The sequence below is a fragment of the Schistocerca nitens genome, chromosome 9 (genome assembly GCF_023898315.1).
Source record: "Schistocerca nitens isolate TAMUIC-IGC-003100 chromosome 9, iqSchNite1.1, whole genome shotgun sequence".
Taxonomy (NCBI): Eukaryota; Metazoa; Arthropoda; class Insecta; order Orthoptera; family Acrididae; genus Schistocerca; species Schistocerca nitens.
In genome coordinates this window covers 125,249,226-125,274,707 of record NC_064622.1, presented here as the reverse complement: position 1 = coordinate 125,274,707, position 25,482 = coordinate 125,249,226, and the positions used below count along the sequence as shown (strand labels likewise).

Here is a 25,482-nt window from a genome sequence, read left to right as displayed (position 1 = left end):
CAGCAAACAGAAAATTAGCAATTTATTACACTATGAAATATTTTAGGAACAAAATTATTCCGTTCTTACTTTCTGGGACCATAAGTTTTATCTTCGGTAAATATTCATAATTTGGTTTAGCTACTATTGCGGTGGCTGTTTTCGCAAATAAAATTAATGGATATTAGGTGCACTTGTTATGTAAACAATAGTTTTTCTATCTAAATCCAAACTTATTTCAGCACCTTTATGCCATCATCAGTTGGCGACGCGAGTAAATCTTAAAAGATAAAGCAAAAGAATAAATTAATTAAAGAGTTAAAAACTAAGATTTGAATGTAGAATACTCACTTATGGCGGCTCAAAGATGCTTGAATGGGTTTGGTTTGATATAAAAAACGATTGTTTGCATGACAGTAGAACCTTGTATCCAGAATCTTAAGTTTAGTGGCACTGAAGTATCAATCGCACATACTCATTCTGTGTCATTACAGCTTGCTATTGTAACTACTTTAAAATAAAAATCTATACAACCCGCAGCTAATGACTCAGTTTTCTTCTAGACAAAATTGCTCTAAATGTGTATTTATTCGACGGCTGTCTTGATGCACACTCCGAAATTTATCTAGCACTTATCTCGTAAATAAAAGTCTCTATATTAATCCATATACCAACCACAAGTTACTGGTGAGATAACTGTAACACGATCTCCATAATATTTATCTATGGAAGTAAATTTTGCTCCTTTCCTGGGTTTCTTACTTCATGTTGATTCCTACAGGGGAGATTTTCGATCTCCAGGAGTGTCATAATACGCGAGCACAAAACAAGTTCAAAATTCTAGAACAGGCCGATGTCGCAGATATTGGACTACACTTTTGTGTCATTTCCACGACCTTTCTAGAAAGCGGGAACAAACTGTATTTTCCCAGTCACTTGGAATGCTCCGCTCCTCCAGCGACCTACCGTACACTGCTACTAGACGAGGAGCAAGTTCTTTCGCATGCTCTATTTAGAGTGTTACTGGTATCCCATAAAGTCCGATCCCTTTCCCTCTGTTGAGAGATTACAGTTGCTTTTCTACTACGTAGTCAGTTATTTTGATATTTAATTTTCACATTCGTACTAGGATTTGATGAAGGAACTACAGTACGGTCTTACTCAGTTAAGCGGTTTTGCAAAAAGATGCTTAATATTGCGGCCTTTACGGTGTCAGCTTCTGTTTCGATACCATTATGGTCACAGTGTGTCTGGACAGATAGGTTCTATCCACTTATTGATGTAACATGAGAACGAAAGTTCTTAGAACTTTCTGTCGAGTCGGTAGACAGAATTTTACTTTAGAATTCGTTGATCGCTCTGCATATGTGTCTCCTTACCCATACTATAGCATCGTTCACTTTTTGCTTGTCTGTGGCTTTTCGGTCGCTTTTAAATTTGCACTAAAGCTCTCTTTTATTTCGTAGCAGCTTTCTAACACGGCTGTCGAACCACGACGGATGTTACACATCCCTCACATTTGTCTAAGATATAGTGTACAACACTATAACTTTATCCATTGATTCTCAACATTCCCGGTCCTGGAGATGAGGTTTTCACATTGACTGCTTAGATATTCTGAACTCTGTTTCGCTCTTGCTAAGCAGGAATATCTTCCTACTACCCTTTACGTTCGTGTTTGCAACCTTACTGACTGAAGCTGTCCGACTTCATGATCGCTTATTGACTCTGTTCTACTCTAATTCGAAAAGTTCGACTCTGTTTGTGATCAGGATACCTAACACGTTGTTTTCAGGTCACGTCTCTATCTGCTCAAGATAATTCTCTGGTAAGGCATTTCGAACAGTTTCACATAATTCCTGTATGCCTTAATGACTTGAATCTCCCAGTGTATAGTTGATAAGTTGAAAAATCAACCTAATACTATAACATGGCCGGAAATTTTACCAAATAGTATCAAAGTTTCCCTTCAGATGTTTAACTGCTCCTGAGGCCCAGGGGTAGATACAGCCATTTTTGAACTACCTCTAGCACCTTTCTTCATCTAGATCATTTCACAGTCGGGATCTCTACTAATCGCACTTGATGTTATCGTATTTTTTACGGCTATAAACTCGTCTCCACCACCGCCGTTCAACATGTATTTGCGATATGTTCCAATCTGAATTTAGAATTTCATTGCTACTAATATTTGGTTTCAGATAGTTTCCTTTCCCTATTACTGCACTATGTGATCACAAGTATCAGGACACCCGGCTGAAAATGACTTACAAGTTCGTGTCGCCCTCCATTGGTAATGCTGGAATTCAGTATGGTGTTGGCCCAACCTTAGCCTTGATGACAGCTTCCACTCTCGCAGCCATATGTTCGATCAGGTGCTGGAAGGTTTCTTGGGGAATGGCAACCCATTCTCACGGAGTGCTGCACTGAGGAGAGATATCGACGTTCGTTGGTGAGGCCCGGCACAAAATCGGCGTTCCTAATCATCCCAAAGCTGTTTATAGGATTCAGGTCAGGACTCTGTGCACGCCAGTCCATTACAGGGATATTACTGTCGTGTAAACAGTCCGTCGCAGGCCGTGCATTATGAACAGGTGCTCGATCGTGTTGAAAGATGCAATCACCATCGTCGAATTGCTCTTCAACAGCGGGAAGCAAGAAGGTGCTTAAAACATCAAAGTAGGCCTGTGCAGTGATAGTGCCACGCCAACAACAAGGGTTGCCCCCTATATGAAAAACACAACCACACACCACCACCGCCTCCGAATTTTACTGTTTGCACTACACACGCTGGCAGATGACGTTACCAGGCATTCGCCATACCCACACCTTGCCATCAGATCGCCACATTGTGCACCATGATTCGTAACTACACACAACGTTTTTCCACTGTTCAATCGTCCAATATTTACGCTCCTACCACCAAGTGAATCGTCGTTTGGCATGTACCGGCGTGATGTGTGGCTTATGAGCAGCCGCTCGACGATGAAATCCCAGTTTTCTCACCTCTGCCAAACTGTCATAGTAGCCCGCATCTCGTGGTCGTGCGGTAGCGTTCTCGCTTCCCACGCCCGGGTTCCCGGGTTCGATTCCCGGCGGGGTCAGGGATTTTCTCTGCCTCGTGATGGCTGGGTGTTGTGTGATGTCCTTAGGTTTAAGTAGTTCTAAGTTCTAGGGGACTGATGACCATAGATGTTAAGTCCCATAGTGCTCAGAGCCATTTGAACCATTTTTGAACTGTCATAGTACTTGCAGTGGATCCTGATGCAGTTTGGAATTCCTGTGTGATGATGTGGACAAATGTCTGCCTATTGCACATTACGACTGTCAGTCAGCAGACGAGGTCGGGCTGTACGCTTTTGTACTGTACGAGCTCACTCACGTTTCCACTTCACTATCACATCGGAAACAGTGGACCTCGGGATGTTTAGGAGTGTGGAAATCTACACAGACGTACAGACGTATGGCACAAGTGACACCCAATCACCTGACCACGTTAGAAGTCCGTGAGTTCCAAGGGGCGCCCCATTCTGCTCTCTCACGGTGACTAATGACTACTGAGGTCGCTCATATGGATACCTAGCAGTAGGGGGGAGCACAGTGCACCTAATATGAAAAACGTATGTTTTTGATGGTGTACGGATACTTTTGATAACATAGTATATGTGGACATTTTTACCATTCGTAAGCGAGACTATTTCGTTTATCTTTCCGTAGACGCTCCTGCAGTTAACTAACACTATATCAACAGTTCCTCTTTCCGGTATGTTCCATTCATTTAATGAAGAAAGTATTCTTCCCTGTCCGAAATCAGAACGTGTTTTATTGGTGCTGCGGGCCGATTTCTTCAACCAAAAGAACACACATTTGCATGTACGTTCTTAGCTACCACAGTAGTTGCTTGCTGCGTGTAGTACACGCCTGACCTGTTAAGGGGAGTCCTACAACTCTCCACCGGACAGTGGACGTCGATAAATTCGCATCAGAGACCGTCACAGAATCGTCTGTGTCTCTGGCCAAAGACTTCCACCCAGCTCCAAACCAAAGGCGTGGGGATTTCACAGTGTATCAGACTGCGGGTGTGTATCTGGAAGCAACTAACTTTATTTTTCTAGATGATGATTGAAGTGTCGACTCTTCTTCGTTAAAGCACATGGTGTTATATGGATAAAAAGTCGGATTGTTAATTAATTCCTCTGAAGTTGCACATGAAATAGTTTCGTTTAGTGGAAAGTTCTTTTATTTCTTTTCATCAAACCTCTGTTGCCTAAAATGTATCAAGTACTAAGTATTAATATGTATCTTATTTTCCTATACATTTGCTTTTAAGTGGAGACCAGATTCCTCTGATTGGTACAATGTTAAGAAAACATGTTCTTCCTTCAGCTATTGCATCTGGACTTAATCACTACCCAAGATGTAGTCTTAGACACATTAAATTCAACTCCCCATATGCGGCGAGCGAGCTGTGTCAGACTAATGCAGGTGAAATATTCTGTTTGCAGTTCTATATGGTTAGCTTGAATTCTGTAGTCGAGATTCGGGCATATCAGTGACAAATTAGAAGGCCCCTTGATATACTCAGATTTATGTAAGCACAAATTGCGGATCACCCTGACAGTTTCGTCATCTAAGGATGGCACAGTACTATCGTTATCGCCAGACACTAGCATCCAAAACAGCAGCGTAACGCTGAGTCTTCTTCATCATGTAAGGCTGGACTTTGAACTGAGGTATTTAGTTTTTTCGTCAGATTTAAAGTACCCCAACGATGTCTATACAAACAATGCACTAAAATCAGACACGCTAAATATCGCTGAGGACAGTGAGCTCTGTCCTGCGATTTCTTTATGTAGCAATTTTCCTGTATTGCACGTCCGTCGTAAACGAGAACCATACCTGTTGATGTGAAAAAAATTACTAAAAGCAACAACTGTGAGGATTACCAATGTTATCTATTTGGGTGAATTAATCTCTGTCTACTATAATTATCGCACCTCCCCTGGCTGTGGCATAACTGTTACTCTTTAGCTTCATGGTGCTAGATATCGTTTTCGTCATTCGTTTACTCGTAAAATATTTCTTTATCAGTGATTGGCGTCCACTCAAACAATTTTCATCTTTGCTGCCGATTAATTTTAATTTGTAGAAAATAAATGTGTATAGAAAGAGGCACCTTTTCCTCTAGCGGTAGCCGAGTAATAGAGCAGGCCCAAAGAAAGGGGCGCTCGCGACTTTGTATGATTGTTGTGAATAAACAGGTGAGTTTCATTATGCAATAGCATTATGACATTTCTGGAGACCGAAAATCTCGTCAGCTGGAATCATCATGTGTTCCGGACACAACAATCGTGTGCAATCCAGCACCATCTGCACCTCCGCAGGACCAAGAAAGCAGTACATACAGGCGGCCAGGTAGGTGCCGTGTTCCTTAACTTCCGTTAGGCGTGTGATACATATCCACACTGCAGCGTAATAAAAAAAAAGTGCTAGCGTGCAGAATATCAGGTAAACTACGTGACTGAAGAGTTTATACCAAACAGAACACGGCATGCCACTCATTTGTCTTCAGACGTAAAAGTAACTTCGGGCGTAGCTCAGAAGGAGTGTTTAGGTCGATTACGTTTGACAATACATGTGCACTATTTAACATAGCAGACCACGTCGAAAGTTCCACGAGGCTTTTCGCAGATGATGTTGTTCTATATAGAGAAGTCGCGACGCTAGAAAACTGTAGCGAAATGCAGGAAGACATGCAGATGATGCAGGGATTGGGAGCTGAACTTCAACATAAACAAATTAATGTACTTCGAAAACATATGGAGAAAAACCTATTATTGTATGATTACAATATTTCAAAACAATTACTGGAAGCAGTCACTTCCATAAAATACACTCCTGGAAATGGAAAAAAGAACACATTGACACCGGTGTGTCAGACCCACCATACTTGCTCCGGACACTGCGAGAGGGCTGTACAAGCAATGATCACACGCACGGCACAGCGGACACACCAGGAACCGCGGTGTTGGCCGTCGAATGGCGCTAGCTGCGCAGCATTTGTGCACCGCCGCCGTCAGTGTCAGCCAGTTTGCCGTGGCATACGGAGCTCCATCGCAGTCTTTAACACTGGTAGCATGCCGCGACAGCGTGGACGTGAACCGTATGTGCAGTTGACGGACTTTGAGCGAGGGCGTATAGTGGGCATGCGGGAGGCCGGGTGGACGTACCGCAGAATTGCTCAACACGTGGGGCGTGAGGTCTCCACAGTACATCGATGTTGTCGCCAGTGGTCGGCGGAAGGTGCACGTGCCCGTCGACCTGGGACCGGACCGCAGCGACGCACGGATGCACGCCAAGACTGTAGGATCCTACGCAGTGCCGTAGGGGACCGCACCGCCACTTCCCAGCAAATTAGGGACACTGTTGCTCCTGGGGTATCGGCGAGGACCATTCGCAACCGTCTCCATGAAGCTGGGCTACGGTCCCGCACACCGTTAGGCCGTCTTCCGCTCACGCCCCAACATCGTGCAGCCCGCCTCCAGTGGTGTCGCGACAGGCGTGAATGGAGGGACGAATGGAGACGTGTCGTCTTCAGCGATGAGAGTCGCTTCTGCCTTGGTGCCAATGATGGTCGTATGCGTGTTTGGCGCCGTGCAGGTGAGCGCCACAATCAGGACTGCATACGACCGAGGCACACAGGGCCAACACCCGGCATCATGGTGTGGGGAGCGATCTCCTACACTGGCCGTACACCACTGGTGATCGTCGAGGGGAACTGAATAGTGCACGGTACCTCCAAACCGTCATCGAACCCATCGTTCTACCATTCCTAGACCGGCAAGGGAACTTGCTGTTCCAACAGGACAATGCACGTCCGCATGTATCCCGTGCCACCCAACGTGCTCTAGAAGGTGTAAGTCAACTACCCTGGCCAGCAAGATCTCCGGATCTGTCCCCCATTGAGCATGTTTGGGACTGGATGAAGCGTCGTCTCACACGGTCTGCACGTCCAGCACGAACGCTGGTCCAACTGAGGCGCCAGGTGGAAATGGCATGGCAAGCCGTTCCACAGGACTACATCCAGCATCTCTACGATCGTCTCCATGGGAGAATAGCAGCCTGCATTGCTGCGAAAGGTGGATATACACTGTACTAGTGCCGACATTGTGCATGCTCTGTTACCTGTGTCTATGTGCCTGTGGTTCTGTCAGTGTGATCATGTGATGTATCTGACCCCAGGAATGTGTCAATAAAGTTTCCCCTTCCTGGGACAATGAATTCACGGTGTTCTTATTTCAATTTCCAGGAGTGTATTTAGCATGTATGTATACGGAGAGATTTAAAATGGAGCGACACTTGAAACTAACTGCAGGCACGGCAGATGCCAGACTGAGATTCATTGGAAGAATCCTCAGGAACATTACTCCATCCAGGAAGAAACTAGTTTGCGAAATCCTCTTTCGACCAATAGCTGACTGTTGCTCGTAAGTCTGGGAGTCGCTCAAGATAAGACTGATATAGAAACGAGAGAAGATGCAAAGAAGAGTAGCGCGTTAGTTAGAGGTTAATTTAGTGACCTGGTGAGGTATCATCTCCTGTCGCAGTCGCTGCAAGAGAGGTGGTCTGGATCATGCGTGGTTTACTGTTAACATTCGGAGGCGGACGTTCCTTGATGAGTCTACAGATGTAGTCATTGCTTCCTGCTACATATATCTATAGCGAAAAGACCATGACTGCAAAATTAGAGATGTTAAAGGTCACATGCAGACTTACTGGCAATCGTTTCTCCCGCAAATTCTCGCGACTGGAACAGGAAAAGAGAATGTGACAGTAGCGAACAAAGTACCCTCCGCCAATCATCGCAATGTGGCTCGCGGCATATAGATATGAATTTAGATATAGGTAATGTGGACTACATTACTTCAAAATAGCGCTAACTTAATTTATATTTTACTGAGGAGGAGAGAGAGTATTGCGTAGGCAAAGCACTCACAAGATTTCTTCCGCCAGTTTTAGCAGGAACAGTGGCTGAGAAAAAGGTGTGTGAAATGTGACGACCATCACAGGACAGAACTTAGACCCCGACGCTTTGTCGGGTGTCGCCCAACGCATGAAATTTCGTGTACGAATCGAGGGAAGCAGTACAGTGGCGAAAACACTCGATTTAGTCTGTGTTAAGTCGTTCCAAAATTCCATACAACGAAGCAAAATAGCTTATGCTGAATTCTGGGATTATTCCGATACAAACCAGTTCTCGATTTCCTTTCCCAATCCACTCCTATCTGAGCTCATGTGATGACTATAGTGAAAAATTATAAAGGATGAGGAGCATGTTGTAGGTGGAAGATCGGTTTCCAGCCTATGAGCAATGCTGTTTACTTTCAGGTTCAAGAGGAACTGAAAGAAGTGGAAGGATGCATTTATAGCGGTAAATGAACGATGTCAGTAGCACGCCGAACTATTTAACATCAAAACTCCAAAAGGAAGACTTGGAAGTTTGTGGTAAGTTTCTATGGGACCAAACTACTGAGGTCATCGGTCCCTAGGCTTACACACTACTTAATCTAACTGAAACTAACTTACACTAAGGACAACGCATACATCCACGCCCAAGGGAGGACTCGAACCTCCGACGGGTGGAGCCGCGCGAACCGTGGCAAGACGCCTCAGAACGCGCGGCTACCGCGCACGGCAAAGACTTACGGTATTTGGTACCTAAACATATACGTATTGACACGGGCTGTACATATTGACAAACAAGAGACATCGTACGCAAACCGGTACACGCAACGAAACCTTTCGTTACGAAAGTAATTAACAGAAATACACTGTAAGACACAAAAAACGTCGAATCCGAATGGGACGGAAACCGGTAGAGGTCATTTACATGTACAAACAAACAAATGATTGCAATTTCAGGCAAATTGAATGATTTATTCAAGATCTTCACATATTGAACAAGTCAATAATGCGTTGATCGAGCTCTGGTCCTTATGCAGGCAGTTATTCGTCTTACACTGATTGAGGGAGTTGTTGGATGCCCTCCTGAGGGATATCGTGGCAAATTCTGTCCAACTGGCGGGTTAGATCTTCACAACCCCTATTTGATTGAGGAGGCCTACCCATAATGCTCGAAATGTTCTCAACTGGGGAGAGATCCGGCGACCTTGCTGGCCAAGGTAGGTTTTGGAAATTACGAAGAGAAGCGCTACAAACTCTCTCCGCGTATGGGCGGGTGTCATCTTTCTGAAATGTAAGCTCAGGATGGATTGCCATGGAGGACAACAAAACGAGACGTAGAATATCGTCGACGTGCCGCTGTGGTACAAGGACGCAGCGGATGACAACAAAAGGCGGCCCTGGTGTGAAAGCAATGGCACTCCAGACCATCACTTCTGGTGGTCGGGCGTTATGGCGGGCTACAGTCAGAATGGTACCGCGCTTATGTCTGAGGCGCCTCCACACATGTCTTCACCTTCAGTGATAAGTCCTGCTTCGAAATGAGCGCCAATGGCCAGCGAAGATTTGTCTGGAGATGTCCCAGTCAGAGGTAGGATACCAGCCTGAGTCGCCAACCTATACGGCCCAACAATCAGAAATGATGGTCTGGAGTACCATTTCTTTTCATAGCAGGCCCATTAGCAGTCATCCGCGCCCCCCTTATAGCACAACCATCCAGGGCTTAAATTTCAGCAACAAAATGTTGCCGCGAAACTTGGTTGCCAATGCGTTAATGCGGTAACGAGCTAAGCTGAAGAAAAACAAAAAACAGTTAAAATTCTTGCCACTGTACGCTGTTTGTATGACGGTATAACGTCGACGCTCAAGGAGAAGAAATAAAGACTTTCAGGTTCGCCGATGACATTGTAATTCTGTCAGAGACAGCAAAGGACTTGGAAGAGTAGTTGAACGGACTGGATAGTGTCTTGAAAGGAGAATATAAAATGAACATCAACAAAAGCAAAACGAGGATAATGGAATGTAGTCGAATTAAGTCGGGTGACGCTGAGGGAATTGCGTTAGGAAATGAGACACTTCAAGTAGTAAAGGAGTTTTGCTATTTGGGGAACAAAATAACTGATGATGGTCGAAGTAGAGAGGATATCGAATGTAGACTGGCAATGGCAAGCAAAGCGTTTCTGAAGAAGAGAAATTTGTTAACATCGAGTATAGATTTAAGTGTCAGGAAGTCATTTCTTAAAGTATTTGTATGGAGCTTAGCCATGTATGGAAGTGAAACAATGACGATAACTAGTTTGGACAAGAAGCGAATAGAAGCTTTCGAAATGTGGTGCTGCAGAAGAATGCTGAAGATCAGATGGGTAGAACATATAACTATTGAGGAGGTATGGAATAGGATTGGGGAGAAGTTTGTGGCACAACTTGACTAGAAGAAGGGATCGGTTGGTAGGACATGTTCTGAGGCATAAAGAGATCACCAATTTAGTACTGGAGGGCAGCGTGGAGGGTAAAAATCGTAGAGGGAGACCAAGAGATAACTACACTAAGCAGATTCAGAAGGATGTAGGTTACAGTAGGTACTGGGAGATGAAGAAGCTTGCACAGGATAGAGTAGCATGGAGAGCTGCATCAAACCAGTCTCAGGACTGAAGATCACAACAACAACGTGAGTGAACAGTATGGTTATCGAGAAGTGAGACCGTGTGGTGCAAGTGAAATTGTTTTATGCGAACAGCAGGAATTAGTCCCTCGTTGGGAGAGTATACAGATTGAAAGATATGAGAAGATTCCTCCGTCATTAAATACTTTGAAGACGATGATAATGAAATTCGAAAACACGCATGAGCTTGGTGTGTCACCTAGAAGAGGAGTGAGAGTTTCTGACAAGTTTGCTGTAAGTGACCATGCATCTCGTGCCCCTGGCAGTGCTAGTGCTCGTGTAGTGTGATGATAGTTGTCCATCCTATAGTCAACGGTACGGAAAGTCTTGCAGCCTGTCTTACGCTGGAACTTGTACAGTACCCAGACCGTGCAGCAGCTGCACTCTCATGATCCACAGCAGTGCTCTGAATTTGCCTGAAGTTGTTGACACGTGGCTGCGCAATATTCTATAGAGAGGCGATGCACATTTTACACTGCGGGAAACAGTGAATGCATAACTCTGTCGAATTTGGCGTACTGTTAAAACGCGCGTTGTGCACGAAGAGCCGTTGCTCTAGCCACATGTGAATCTGTGGTGTGGATGATTCGCAATCAACTTTATTCACGGTCCTTTCCTCTTTGAAGAGGGCACACCCACAGGGCCTATCAGGTGATCCGTGTAGTCTGCACGTTATCGAGACCACTTTATGCAGCATGCGATTACTGCAGCTGGACCCGGCGGAGGTTCAAGTCTTCCCTCGGGCATGAGTGTTGGTGTTTGTCCTTAGGATAATTTGGGTTAAGTAGTGTGTAAGCTTAGGGACTGATGACCTTAGCAGTTATGTCCCATAAGATTTCACACACATTTGCATTTTTTTGTGATTACTGGTTTGGAGGAGCGCAACTGTATGGAAACCAATGATTTCGCACAAGATGGGGCAACACCTCATATTGCCCAGTGAAAGATCTGTTTAATGCAACCTTCCAGTAACGTGTTACCTCCATAGGTCTTCCAGATGCATGGCCTGCAAGGTCACGTAATTTGAAGCTTCAAAATGGTTCAAATGGCTCTAAGCACTATGGGACTTAACGGCTGAGGTCATCAGTCCCCTAAACTTAGAGCTACTTAAACCTAACTAACCTAAGGACATCACACACATCCATGCCCGAGGCAGCATTCGAACCTGCGACCGTAGCAGCCGCGTGGTTCCGGACTGAAGCGCCTAGTACCGCTCGGCTGCCGCGGCCGGCCTGATCTGAAGCCATGTGACTTCTGGCTCTGGGGATATATAAGAAAATGCATTTACGAGGGTAACGTACGGTCTCTACTGGAGCCGAAGGCCAGTATACACGTTGCTCATACTCAACCGGAACTTCTGCGAGAAACTGTTAATTACGCTGTTCTACGAATGCAGCATCTCGTGAACGCAGCTCACAAGGATTCGGATGCAGTTCTCTAGGAGTTTCCACAGAATACTATTCCATAAAACATCAATGAATGAAAATATCCTAAACATGTTAACTTACTAGCTTCTAGCTGGCAGTTATTCTTTGGCAAAAGTAGCCGAACCTAAATGTTTAAACAGGTCTACTGTATGGTTTTTCCAGTTAAAGTTTTCACAAGTATGGACGCCCAAGAATGTAGGCCTCTCTGTCCTATTTATTTTAGTAAACAAGGTTATTAGAAGGTTGGGTATCTTTGAGTGTAAAAAAACTGGATGAATTTCTTTTTTTAAAATTGAAAGTAATCATACAAAATCAGTCAGCAGCTTTCACAAAAACATCATTTACTGTTTCCGCTGTTGATGCTTCTTTGCTCGCCTTGCTCGCAACAAGAACAACGCCTACATCAGCAAATAGTACTAGTTCCGCCCCCTGGTTCATATAAAATGATAGATCATTAATATAAAACAAGAAAAGCAGTGCGCCAATTAACGAACCTTGTGTTCGATGTCCTAGTGAGTGCCTCTTAATGACAGAAGGTCAAGAGAAAAATCCTCCCGGAGGACGTTTGATGATGGTGGATGGATTGTATGGAATACAAGGAAGAGAAAAACTTTAGCATCAACATGGAAGATTAATAAAATCAACTAGATAAAGAAGACAAAATGCTACGGACATCAGTTTATGAAGGATGAAAAGAGGTTGAGGAAACAAATTTTTGCTTGACAGTGGAACTAATGTTTCTGACAAATGTGTCTGTCAGACGAGAAAGCTTCTCCATCAGGTTGCATTAAACAGGTATATGTCTCAATCCCGACAAAGCTGAGTAATCGACGGGTTTAAAGGATTTGCTGATGAACAGGAAATGAGCAGAGGGAAACAGCCTCTCAGAGAAAGAATGCAAGGACTTTGGGCTGCACAAAATGCTGCTGGTATTGTGTAATTATTTTAATGGTCATTATGGAATTTAAAAAAAAATTACCAAAATACTCGCCAGCGGTTTTTTTATGATGTAATACAGCTTTTCTAAATTTACCTTGCAGTCTTTGTTGCTGGTAACGAAAGGTACGATGACATTACAAATCAATCTGCTAGCACGGTCTTTAATTCATATGCACTTTTATGACCTTCGACACCTCAAAACCAAATTTCCACTATCCCAACTAATGTAGACTTCGAGTTACACTGCGGTTAAGTCAACGTAAACAAAATTTCGAGTAGGGACATCACACACACATGTCGCCAAACGCGTTTCGGTAATGGAATGTTTTCTCGACTGACCTGTAAAAGTAGCGACGTAAATTTAAACCGTATAAATGCGGTACTGTAGAGCTATCTCACTGTCAAGAAGCATTAGTTACCCGCTACTTTCATTACTAAAATTAGGAACAGACCGTACATACGTCATATTTTATATCATAGTGTACAAAGTAAAGTGATGTATTTGACGGTGTTTGTATTCAAACTTGGATGCAACGAAGAAACGCTGTTTTTAGCTGTTCGCTCATTAAATGTCCAAGGAAAATGCCTCATTTATTATACGATTTGCTTATACTAAATAACGCTATAGCAAACGTTCCCTAGTGGTAACGTATGGATTGCACGGCGGGGACATTTGAATTTCTTAACATTGGATTGGTGCATAAGTTTGCAGCGTTTTGAAACAAATAGAATAACGTAACAGAGAAGTTAGTCATGAATATTCTCCTCCACTGTTTACAATAGTCTGCCAACACTGGGTTAACTTTTTCGATCCCGCGTCTATGGAAATCACGTGGTTTTGAGACTAAGAACACTTCTACATTTATATCTACGTGGATACTCTGCAAATCACATTTAAGTGCCTGGCAGAGGGTTCATCAAACCACCTTCACAGTTCTCTATTATTCCAATCTCGTATAGCGCGCGGAAAGAATGCACACCTATATCTTTCCGTACGAGCTCTGATTTCCCTTATTTCATCGTGGTGATCGTTCCTCCCAATATAGGTCGGTGTCAACAAAATATTTTCGCATTCGGAGGAGAAAGTTGGTGATTGGAATTTCGTGAGAAGATTCCGTCGCAACGAAGAACGCCTTTCTTTTAATGATTTTCAGCTCAAATCCTGTATCATTTCTGTGACACTCTCTCCCATATTTCGCGATAGTACAAAACGTGCTGCCTTTCTTTGAACGTCGCACCATGTTCGGTGCGCATTTTCATCGGGAAAGGAAGTCTTCGAAGGTTATTCCATAGAGAAAAAAGAAGCTGAAAATCTGAAAGTGCAGGATCAGGTGAATAAGGTGGGTGCAGAATGACTTCCCAACCCAACTCCTGTATAGTGTTTTCTGTCAGTCTAGCGGAACGCGGGCAGCCGTTACCGCGGAGTAGAATCAGTTCACACAGTCTTCCTGGTCGTTGTTCTTCGATTGTGTCTGCAAGGCGTCTCTGTCGTTGAAATAAATGTCAGCAGAGACGGTTACTCTTCGGGGAAGCAATTCGTAGTACATCACACCGTCGCTGCTCTACCAGATGCTTAACATTCATGGATGCTTACAGGTCTTTTTACGGGGAATTGCTGCTTTGTTTTGGGCCAGCCATTCCTTTCTCTGCCTTAGCATAAAGACACCATTTCTCGTCACCAGTAACAATACAAGATAGGAATGGTCGGTGTTTTAACGAGCCAATTGAAGGTGAGCGGAGATGCACATATGGCCACCCGCTAATTTTTGTGATTTTGGCTTAGAGCATGCGGTACCTAAAAACTTGATTTTTGTACCATCCTCGTTTGATGCAAATGTCGCACGATGACGGAACGATCACAATTCATCGCATTTGCCAGTTATAGAATACACTGACAACCACTGTGGATTAATGTGTTTAAACGACCTCGATCAAACCACGAAAAGTCTTCTTGAACGTGGAGAGTCACTAATGTCGAAATGATCCTTCTTAAAACGAGAAAACCATTTTCTTGCCGTGCTCTGTCCAATGGTATTATCCCCGCACACGGAGCAAATGTTCCTGGCTACCTCCTCTGCTGTCATTCCTCTACTGAACTCATACAGAAGAATACGTCGGAAGTATCCCGATTTCCCCACTTGACACTCCATTTTCTAGCGTACACAGTTCCACTCACTATTTCCAAATGACGAAACGAGAATACGTAAACTCAAATAGCAACAGCGAACGACAAATAAGACGACAGTGATAAATAAACCCACAGCAACCGGAATACCAATACACGAAACAAAAACGCTACGAACTTACGCACGAATCTAATATAATATAAAAATCTTTCCTGCGCGCGGTGGTGCAATGGGTAAATATCAAATTACTACACCAATATTTTGAGAACAGCTTTGCCATTCTTATGCAGTATTCTTCAGAGTTCACTATGTCAGTATAATTATTACTGTGGCATTAAAAAAATGACAGGAACATGCGCTGAGTATCATGAGCTCAGCTGACCCTCTTTTCATTACCTTCCCCTTACTGAAGTTTCAAAGGTTGTTGGCATTCATATGAGGTGTGTAACAATACCTCGTTATTGCCGTGTAGCGTATCGTTATTCGTTATTCATACCCGGACTCCCTGAGACGCACTGATGGAAAGTTCAAATGGTTCAAATGGCTCTGAGCACTATGGGACTTAACATCTGTGGTCATCAGTCCCCTAGAACTTAGAACTACTTGAACCTAACTAACCTAAGGACATCACACACATCCATGCCCGAGGCAGGATTCGAACCTGCGACCGTAGCAGTCGCGCGGTTCCGGACTGCGTGCCTAGAACCGCGAGACCACCGCGGCCGGCTACTGATGGGAAAAAAAACAACAAAAAAAAACTGGAGGCGAGACGGCGCCGAACTTGTTTTCGGTGAAGAAGACACAAAAGAAACAATGTTTTACAGAGAACATAATCGATTTATAACAAAGAGAATACAGCATGTCATTCACGAAGGAGAGAAATCTTCAGCTATAAAGTAGGTTCGGGCTTACCAAGGGCCGGTCCAAAAACGTTTTCTCCCACTACCTCTATTTCTCTCGCACACTTTCACGGTGTCGGTATTAACCACTAACTGCGATGTGCACTGCCTACAAATCGCACATCGTGCATCTTGGCGCCCAAAGCCACAAAAAAAGGTACACCACGAAGGAATTATCCGAATAGGAGGGCAACGGCAAACGCGTTACATACGTACAAGCCATTGACTACAATTTCAAAATAACACGTTGATCCACCTCTAGCCCTTATGCAAGCAGTCATTCGGCGTGGCGTTGATGGACAGAGTTGCTGGAATTCCACTTGAGGGACATCGTTTCAAATTCTGTCCAATTGGCGCGGTAGATCGTCGAAATTCTGACCGGGTTGGATTGCACTGACCATAGTGCTCCAAACTTTCTCAATTGGAGAGAGGTCCGTCGACTTTTCTGGCCGTGGTAGAGTTCAGCAAACACAAAGATAAGCAGTAGAACCTCTCTCCGCGTGCGGGTGGGCATTATCTTGCCCAGGACGGCTTGTCTTGCAGGGCAATTAAACAGGGCACAGAATATCGTCCAGGTACCGCTGTGCCATAAGGTCCTACTATGAAATGAAATAGCACCCCAGACCGTCACTCCTGGTTGTCGGGGCTCAGTTCGAAGTGGGACATCTCTGAAGACAATTCCACTCCAGTCAATGAGATTCCATGCCGAATGTGCTGGACACTAGCTAACGAGATTATTGGGGTACAGAAGTCAATAGTAGACGAAAAAAGAAGCATTGTGAGCTCAGCCCCGTTTTGTGAGTCGCCTATTAATGGCGCGTCAGTTGCACGTTGGATCGATGATAATGATGAAACTGGCGCTCTGAATGCCTCTCTGCCGATCGCACTGTCCTCACGTTTTGTCGTCTCTCTAGGTCGACGCTTCCTTCTTGACGCTGTGTTTGGGCTAGGTTCACCCATTCCTGCCAACATTGTCTTATAGTGGCACCGCTTCTATTCAGACGTCGAGTGATTCACCTATTATCCCAACCGGCATCTTTGAGTCCAACTACACGTCCTGTCTCAAATGCTGACTATGCGATCAAAATTATCCGGACAACTGATTGAAAATGACTTACAACTCAGAGGCGCCCTCCATCGGTAATGCTGGAATGCAACATGGTGTTTTTCCACCCTTGGCTTTGATGACAGCTTCCACACTCGCAGGCATACGTTCAATCAGGAGCTGGAAGGTTTCTTGGGGAATGGCAGCCCATTCTTCACGGAGTGCTGCACTGAGAAGAGATTCGATGTCCGTCGGTGAGGCCTGGCACAAAGTCGGCGTTCCTAAACATCCCAAAGCTGTTCTATAGGATTCAGGTCAGGGCTCTGCGCAGGCCAGTCTATTACAGGGATATTATTCTCGTGTAACCACACCGTCACAGGCCGTGCATTATGAAGAGGTGCTTGCTCGTGTTGAAATAAGCAATCGCCATCCTCAAATTGCTCTTCAACAATGGTAACCAAGAAGGTCCTTAAAACATCAAAATAGGCCTGTGCTGTGATATTGCCACCCAAAACAAACGGTTCAAGTCAACCCCATGAAAAACACGACCAGACCGTAACACCACCGCCTCCAAATTTTACTGTTGGCACTACACACGCTAGCAGATGACGCACACCGGGCGTTCGCCATACCCACACCCTGCCATTGGATAGCCACATTGTGCATCGTGATTCGTCGCTACACACAACGTTTTTCTAGTGCTCAATCGTCCAATGTTTAAGCTCCTTACACCAAGCGAGGCGTCGTTTGGCATTTACAGTCGTGATATGATGCTTATAGCAGCCGCTCGACCGTGAAATCCAAGTTTTCTCACCTCCCGCCTAACTGTCATAGTACTTGCAGTGGATCCTGATGCAGTCTGGAATTACTATGTGATGGTCTGGATAGACGTCTCCCTTTTACGCATTACGACACTCATGAGCTGTCACCGCGGTCTCTGTCGGTCAACATACGAGGTCGGTCGGTACACTTTTGTGCTATAAGTGTCCCTTCACGTTTCCACTTCACTATCACGTGGGAAACAATGGACCTAGGGATGTTTAGGAGTGTGGAAATCTCGCGTACATACTTATGACGCAAGTGACACCCAATCACCTGAGCACGTTCGAAGTACACGAGTTCTGCGGAGCGCCCCATTCTGCTCTCTCACGATGTCTAATGAACGTTGAGGTCGCCGATATGGAGTACCTGGCAGTTGGTGGCAGCACAATGCACCTAATGTGAAAAAGGTATGTTTTTGATCACATAGTGTATGTATATTGTTCACGCGCCTGTCTCCGAGGGGCCGACTGCCAGTGGCCGAGCGGTTCTAGGCGCTTCAGTCTGGAACTGCGTGACCGCTACGGTCGCAGGTTCGCATCCTGCCTCGGGCATGGATGTGTGTGATGTCCTTAGGTTAGTTCGGTTTAAGTAGTTCTAAGTTCTAGGGGACTGATGACCTCAGATGTTAATTCCCATAGTGATCAGAGCCATTTGAACCATTTTTTTGTCTCCGAGGCTAGTTATTGTCCAGTTGTGCACACGGAATAAAATTCGCAACGACTTTATGCCCTTGTATTGAAATGTCCCATGTTTACTGTCCTTGAATGCAGCGAGGTGAAACTGAGCTGCAGCTTTACACATTTACCAGTCGGCCACCAAAGGTTACATTTTTCATTTTCCGTCTATATCTGTATGAATATCGATTTGTAGCCAACTTGAATAACTCTTTCGTGGTGCATCGATGTTTTTATTTGTCTTAGAGTGGGTAAAATGGGAAATTCCATGAGGCTTTTCGCGGATGATTCTGTTGACAGAGAAGTCATAAGGCTATAAGATTGTACCGAAATACAGGAAGACTTGCAGAGGATCTACGCATGGTGCAACGATTTATACTTGATGTTCAACATAAACAAATGCAGTGTACTAACCATAAATTAGCAGGAAGATCTACTATTTTAGGATTATGCGACTGCAAAACGATCACTGCAAATAGTCAAGGTATCTAAGAGCACGTGTTCGGATCGATTTGAAGTGAAACGATCGCATAAAACTAGTCGCATGCTAGGTTGAGATTCATCAGAAGAATCCACAGGAAATGCAGTCCACCCACAAAGGAAGTAGCTTACAAAACACTCGTTCGACCAATATTTGACTATTGCTCGTTACAGGTTCATTGACGGAGAACAAAAGTGTCACGATGTTGAGCTAAATCCTATCACAGATGTTGCTAATGATTCGTTCTGCGTCATGGTATGGTTTACTGTTAAAATTTGAGAGATCATATGTTCCTAGAAACTTCTCTACGTCCGAACAGGCCTCGGAAGGCCTAACGGTACTGACCGACCGCCGTGTCATCCTCAGCCTAAAGACGTTACCGAATGCTGATATGGAGAGGCGGGTGGTCAGCACACCACTCTCCCGTCCGTTGTCAGTTTACGAGAGCGGAGCCGCTACTTCTCAGTCAAGTAGGACCTCAATTTGCCGCAAGGGCTGAGTACACCCCTATTGCCTGGTAGACTGGACGGTCACCCATCCACGTGCTAGCCAATCCCCACAGCGCTAAACTCCGGTGATCTGAGGGAACGGGTGTTATCAGTGCGACAAGGCGGTTTCCTGCGTTCCTAGAATAGTCAACCAATATACTGATTCTTCGTTCCTATTGCACGTAAAGGCCATGAACTTAGAGCTTCAAGATCGCACACAGCCTTAACAACACCGTGCTTTGTAAGATTTCTATCTAAGTATATTAAAGAATAGTGATGTAAATAATGAGATTTTCACTCTGCAGCGGAGTGTGCGCTGATATGAAACTTCCTGGCAGATTAAAATTGTGTGCCGGACCGAGACTCGAGCTCGAGACCTTTGCCTTTCGTGGGCAAGTGCTCTACCAACTGAGCTACCAAAGCACGACTCACGCCCCGTCCTCACAGCTTTAATTCCACCAGTACCTCGTCTCCCACTTTCCAAACTTCACGGAAGCTCTCCTGCTCGAGTCTCGGTCCAGCACACAATTTTAATCTTCCAGGAAGTTTCATATCAGCGCACACTCTGCTGCAGAGTGAAAATCTCATTCTGGAAACATCCCCCAGGCTGTGGCTAAGCCATGTCTCCGCAATATCCTTTCTTCCAGGAGTGCTAGTTCTGCAAGTTTCTCAGGAGAGCTTCTATGAAGTTTAGAAAGTAGGAGACGAGGTACTGGCGGAAGTAAAGCTGTGAAGAGGGGGCGTGAGTCGTGCTTTGGTAGCTCAGATGGTAAAGCTCTTGGCGGAGAAAGGCAAAGGTCCCGAGTTCGAGTCTCGGTCCGGCACACAGTTTTAATCTGCCAGGGAATTTCAATGGTGATATAAACTCTGTTCTCATCCCATGTGTCATACTTCATATCTCTATACTGAGTATTTTTTTCAAAAAGAGGTTTCCAGTAACCGATATGTTACGCCGCAGAAGTTCTGGGTACGAGCAATGTGGTGTTTGGTTGTTAGTAGCGTTGTCGTTGCTGTAGCATTCTGATAGAATGCTAGTTAGCGAGACGGTTGCTGGACAAGCCACTGATCGGTCTGGAATTGCTTGAGAGCACAAGGATAAAGATACAGAGGATGTCGGATTTTGGAAATATGATTTGGTAAAGACTAATTTGTGAGAGACAATTTTCAGGTACTATTGTCGCTGCGCTGCTTGCTTGCGCGCAGTTTATGGTATGTCTTGATAATGGAAAGTTTTATTAGGAATTTTCTTTATTGGCTTGGGTCCTAGTTTATTATTGAGACGTGATGAAACAAGTTATTTATTCGCTTGGCTTGCACTCAGAAGTTATAGATTTACTAAAAAAAATGGCTCTGAGCACTATGGGACTCAACATCTGTGGTCATAAGTCCCCTAGAACTTAGAACTACTTAAACTTAACTAACCCAAGGACATCACACACATCCATGCCCGAGGCAGGATTGGAACCTGCGACCGTAGCAGTCGCGCGGTTCCTGACTGAGCGCCTAGAACCGCTAGACCACCGCGGCCGGCTATAGATTTACTACTCCAATACACCCCCCCCCCCCCCCCCCCCCCCCATGAACCATGGACCTTGCCGTCGGTGGGGAGGCTTGTGTGCCTCTCTTTCAAATTCTGAAGGTGGCAGGGGTAAAATACAGGGAGCGAAAGGCTATTTACAATTTGTACAGAAACCAGATGGCAGTTGTAAGAGTCGAGGGTCATGAAAGGGAAGCAGTGGTTGGGAAAGGAGTGAGACAGGGTTGTAGCCTCTCCCCGATGTTATTCAATCTGTATATTGAACAAGCAGTAAAGGAAACAAAAGAAAAATTCGGAGTAGGTATTAAAATTCATGGAAAAGAAGTAAAAACTTTGAGGTTCGCCGATGACATTGTAATTCTGTCAGAGACAGCAAAGGACTTGGAAGAGCAGTTGAACGGAATGGACAGTGTCTTGAAAGAAGGATATAAGATGAACATCAACAAAAGCAAAACGAGGATAATGGAATGTAGTCAAATTAAATCGGGTGATGCTGAGGGAATTAGATTAGGAAATGAGACACTTAAAGTAGTAAAGGAGTTTTGCTATTTAGGGAGTAAAATAACTGATGATGGTCGAAGTAAAGAGGATATAAAATGTAGACTGGCAATGGAAAGGAAATCGTTTCTGAAGAAGAGAAATTTGTTAACATCGGGTATAGATTTAAGTGTCAGGAAGTCGTTTCTGAAAGTATTTGTATGGAGTGTAGCCATGTATGGAAGTGAAACATGGACAATAACTAGTTTGGACGAGAAGAGAATAGAAGCTTTCGAAATGTGGTGCTACAGAGGAATGCTGAAGATGAGGTGGGTAGATCACGTAACTAATGAGGAGGTATTGAATAGGATTGGGGAGAAGAGAAGTTTGTGGCACAACTTGACTAGAAGAAGGGATCGGTTGGTAGGACATGTTTTGAGGCATCAAGGGATCACAAATTTAGCATTGGAGGGCAGTGTGGAGGGTAAAAATCGTAGAGATAGACCAAGAGATGAATACACTTAGCAGATTCAGAAGGATGTAGGCTGCAGTAGGTACTGGGAGATGAAGAAGATTGCACAGGATAGAGTAGCATGGAGAGCTGCATCAAACCAGTCTCAGGACTGAAGACCACAACAACAACAACAACAACTCCAATACCATTTCAAGATGTATTTTCATAGCAGAGTCTCATTTTTAATAGAAGGCAATTTTTATAAGTATGATTGTAGTTGTTAATGAAGGTGTTATAAATCCATAATCCAGTTTTAAGAGGTAGTGTACTGCATTAGGCAAATATAAGTTCTACCACCCTATTCTCACGAATTTTATTTTCTCATTATATGTGTTGTCGAATTGCACTTTGCGGAACACAGTGAGTGAAGCGTGATCGGCTTAGCATAGATGCACCTCCTCGCATTGCATTGCGCAAGGTTTTCTTTCCTATTCATGTGGCCTGCTGCTGCGCTGTATTTGAATGTTCGTCACTTTCGAGCAGAACCGAGTTTCCGGTGCCACAGGTAAGACATCTAAAAATTTGTTACGGTAACTTTTGCATTACAGTCAGAATATTGGAAGATCATTTACAGTTAGCTTAGTATTTGAAAATTGTTGTTAGGTTCAGTTTAGGTGAATTTCAAATCAGATTATGTTTCTTATTCAGACAACTTTATTCTTACAGTTCTGCGTTATGCTTGTGTGTGCATTATTTAACATCTGGAGTTTTATTTAGTCAGTTTGCGCACTTAAGTACACAGGGAATTTGAATAGAAACATTTTCGTTATTTATTCTTCTTAAATTCCATTAGCAGTTTTATGTTACATTGTTATTCTGCTACTTTTTTGTGTTTAAATTGCAGATCACGTAGTGTGACGTCACTTTCTGTAACACTGTTCGCTGCACTGCACAATACAGAATTACACAGGATCGTTTCTTTAGATTATAGTTTTGAGTTTCTGATTAGTTTGGTAGAAACTGATTGGTATATAGGTATACAGTTTCAGATAGTCTAGTGACTCATCTTGTTCGGAGATCTTTTTGTAATTACACCAGTTTTTATTGTTTAGGAGTACAGTGCAGACACGCGAAGTTTAGGATAGAAAACCTATCTAGTTTTAGTTCAGAACAAATAAATATTTTTATTTGGTAAGGTTACGACTTGCTGCGATACACAAATTATTCTCAGCCAAAAACCGTAAGGTGGCTTACGGAGGATGGATGCAGATGTAGATGTAAATGTACTCCGAGTCTGTTAGAATGTTCGTTATTCTCAAAAGAGTACAAGCGGTGTGCAGCAGCGATATACGGCAGAAGAAGCTGTGCTGAGAAATGAGCATACGAATTTCCGGCTTTCGAAGGCCCATGTAAATGCGGTGTCTATCAGGCTGACCTGTTGTCCTGGGCTGGCAGCTGGTGGGGTCCTCCGGAGCGGCTTCTGCGACGCAAGGCAGACCACGACTGCCCGTGCAGAATGCCTTCTCACACGATACGTAGTAACGAACTACGGGCCACCCCACTACTCCCCGATAGCGCCACGCGCTTCGAATGATATCTGAAAGGCAGACAGCAGCCGCTTGCCAAACTATCTGCATCAAGGGCGCGGTACGCTAACATGCCTTGTTGACTCAGTTACCCTTCATCTCGTAATACTGTGACCTTCACCCGGCCGTTGTACCATGATCCGAGCGCATAGGAAGTCTGCAATGGTGGGAGTGGAAGGAGCAGTTCCCACTCCTGGAATTTGGGGTATAGACGTTTTATTCACTTCTGAATTCCGTCGCTTTAGTAGAGATGATTGGAATTCTACAAAAGCTCAGATTTAGCACAGGAGACCCCAAAGGGAAATGCTGTAACACTAGGAATCGCCACGTAATTTGGATTTCGTAGGTTATCATGCTGTTCACTGCGTAAAGAAATGGGTTACTGAAGTACTCAGTGATGAGGTGCATTTCCAGTTCTGTAACTGGAAATGACTACTGAGGTCGCTGATATGGAGTACCTGGCAGAAGGCGGCAGCACAATGCACCTAATATGAAAAACGTATGTTTTGGGGGGGGTGTTCGGATACTTTTAATCACGTAGTGAATTTCTGAAGTCTTGTCGTTGATACAATACCGAAGCTCCGTCTTTAACTTCGTTTCTCCAAGACAAAGTAAGCCAAGACTTTACCATTAGGTCCTACTCAGGGAAACGTCGTGGGTATTTTTGAAATTTTGGGGAATCCAGTAGTATTACTGCGCCTAGATGATACAGGACTTGAAAACTATCACTGGCTTCTGTGTTAATCCTATCGCTGACTCAAATTACGAAGTTGTCAAATTAGTGTGCGTTCTTAAGTAAATTGTGTAACATAGGCACTTTCCGAATTTTCGGACAACGTATTTCCTTAAACTGGAATTTCTTGGAAGTTACGCTACGCGATGTACTAAGCTACGAGTACTAAGCACTGGTCTAAAAAATTACTATAATATTAATTTTAATTAATTTTATTATTATTATTTAAATCAGAGGCATCTGTGGTTGTTAAAAGTACGGATGAAAACAATATCTGTTGGGGTGGGGAGGGAGGCAAGGGGAGAGAAGTAACAAGCTATGACCCTCATTCCCGGAACCGAACACCGAGTCTCTCTTGTTTCGAATTGTTTCCTTTTCGACTTCTATGTTTGCATCGGTGTACGAGATATTGGGATAAACGCATTCGACTTCGAAGGTGATGTAGTTGTGCAGTTTTGCTGTGAAATACAAAATGTGTAATACAGTAACTTCTTCAGCTATATGATTCCGCCTTACTCCTTCTTAAACCGCATCTAAAAAGGATACTGCCAAAACGAAATTATGAAAAAAAAAAGATTCACAGCTGATTGAAAACCAACGACAGCAACAAACGACGAACGAAACAATGGTACAGTTTCAGTAAGATCTGAATACTTTCTAAAACTATTAATATTTGATTTATATCAATTGTTCTAATTATCTTGATCACAATAATATATTACCTTAAAATTGATTACTGATTGCGCTTGCTAAACATCCCTCTTCAGATTTGTAAAAATAAGAAGATAGGGAAAATTGCCTCTAGGTTAAATTGATTTATACAATCTTCAAGAATACACTGTTTCAAAATGAAACTAAGTAGTGAAAACACACTACTCTTGCTAGAGACCGTGTCCACGTACAGTGTAGGTAGACTGCCTTCGTGTGGTAACGTATGTCGGAACTACCTAAATGAATGGGGAATTCCTATCAGGTCATTGTGAAGAAGTATCAATAAATACAATAAATACATACTATGATAGCCTATGACCTATGTTTTCAGCATAATGTTAATTAGTAGTAGTGGTGGTAGTAGTAGTGGTAGTAGTAGTAGCTTTATTCATCTGAAGATCTCTTTTTACAAGGATATAGGACATGTCAAAGTATTTCCAAATTTATATCAATTTAAAATAAGCTAATTCGTATACACAT

The 25,482-nt window shown here is 43.9% G+C and overlaps 1 protein-coding gene across 1 annotated transcript in view; it reads right to left on the bottom strand.

Moving 5' to 3' along the window:
• LOC126202883 (UDP-glycosyltransferase UGT5-like) overlaps positions 1-23,548 on the bottom strand; it is a 112,089-nt gene extending 88,541 nt beyond the window's left edge. The window contains exon 1 of the mRNA XM_049936941.1: positions 23,408-23,548. The gene's annotated coding sequence lies outside the window, so the exon portion shown is untranslated. The remainder of the gene's footprint in view (positions 1-23,407) is intronic.
• Positions 23,549-25,482: the final 1,934 nt, after the last annotated feature.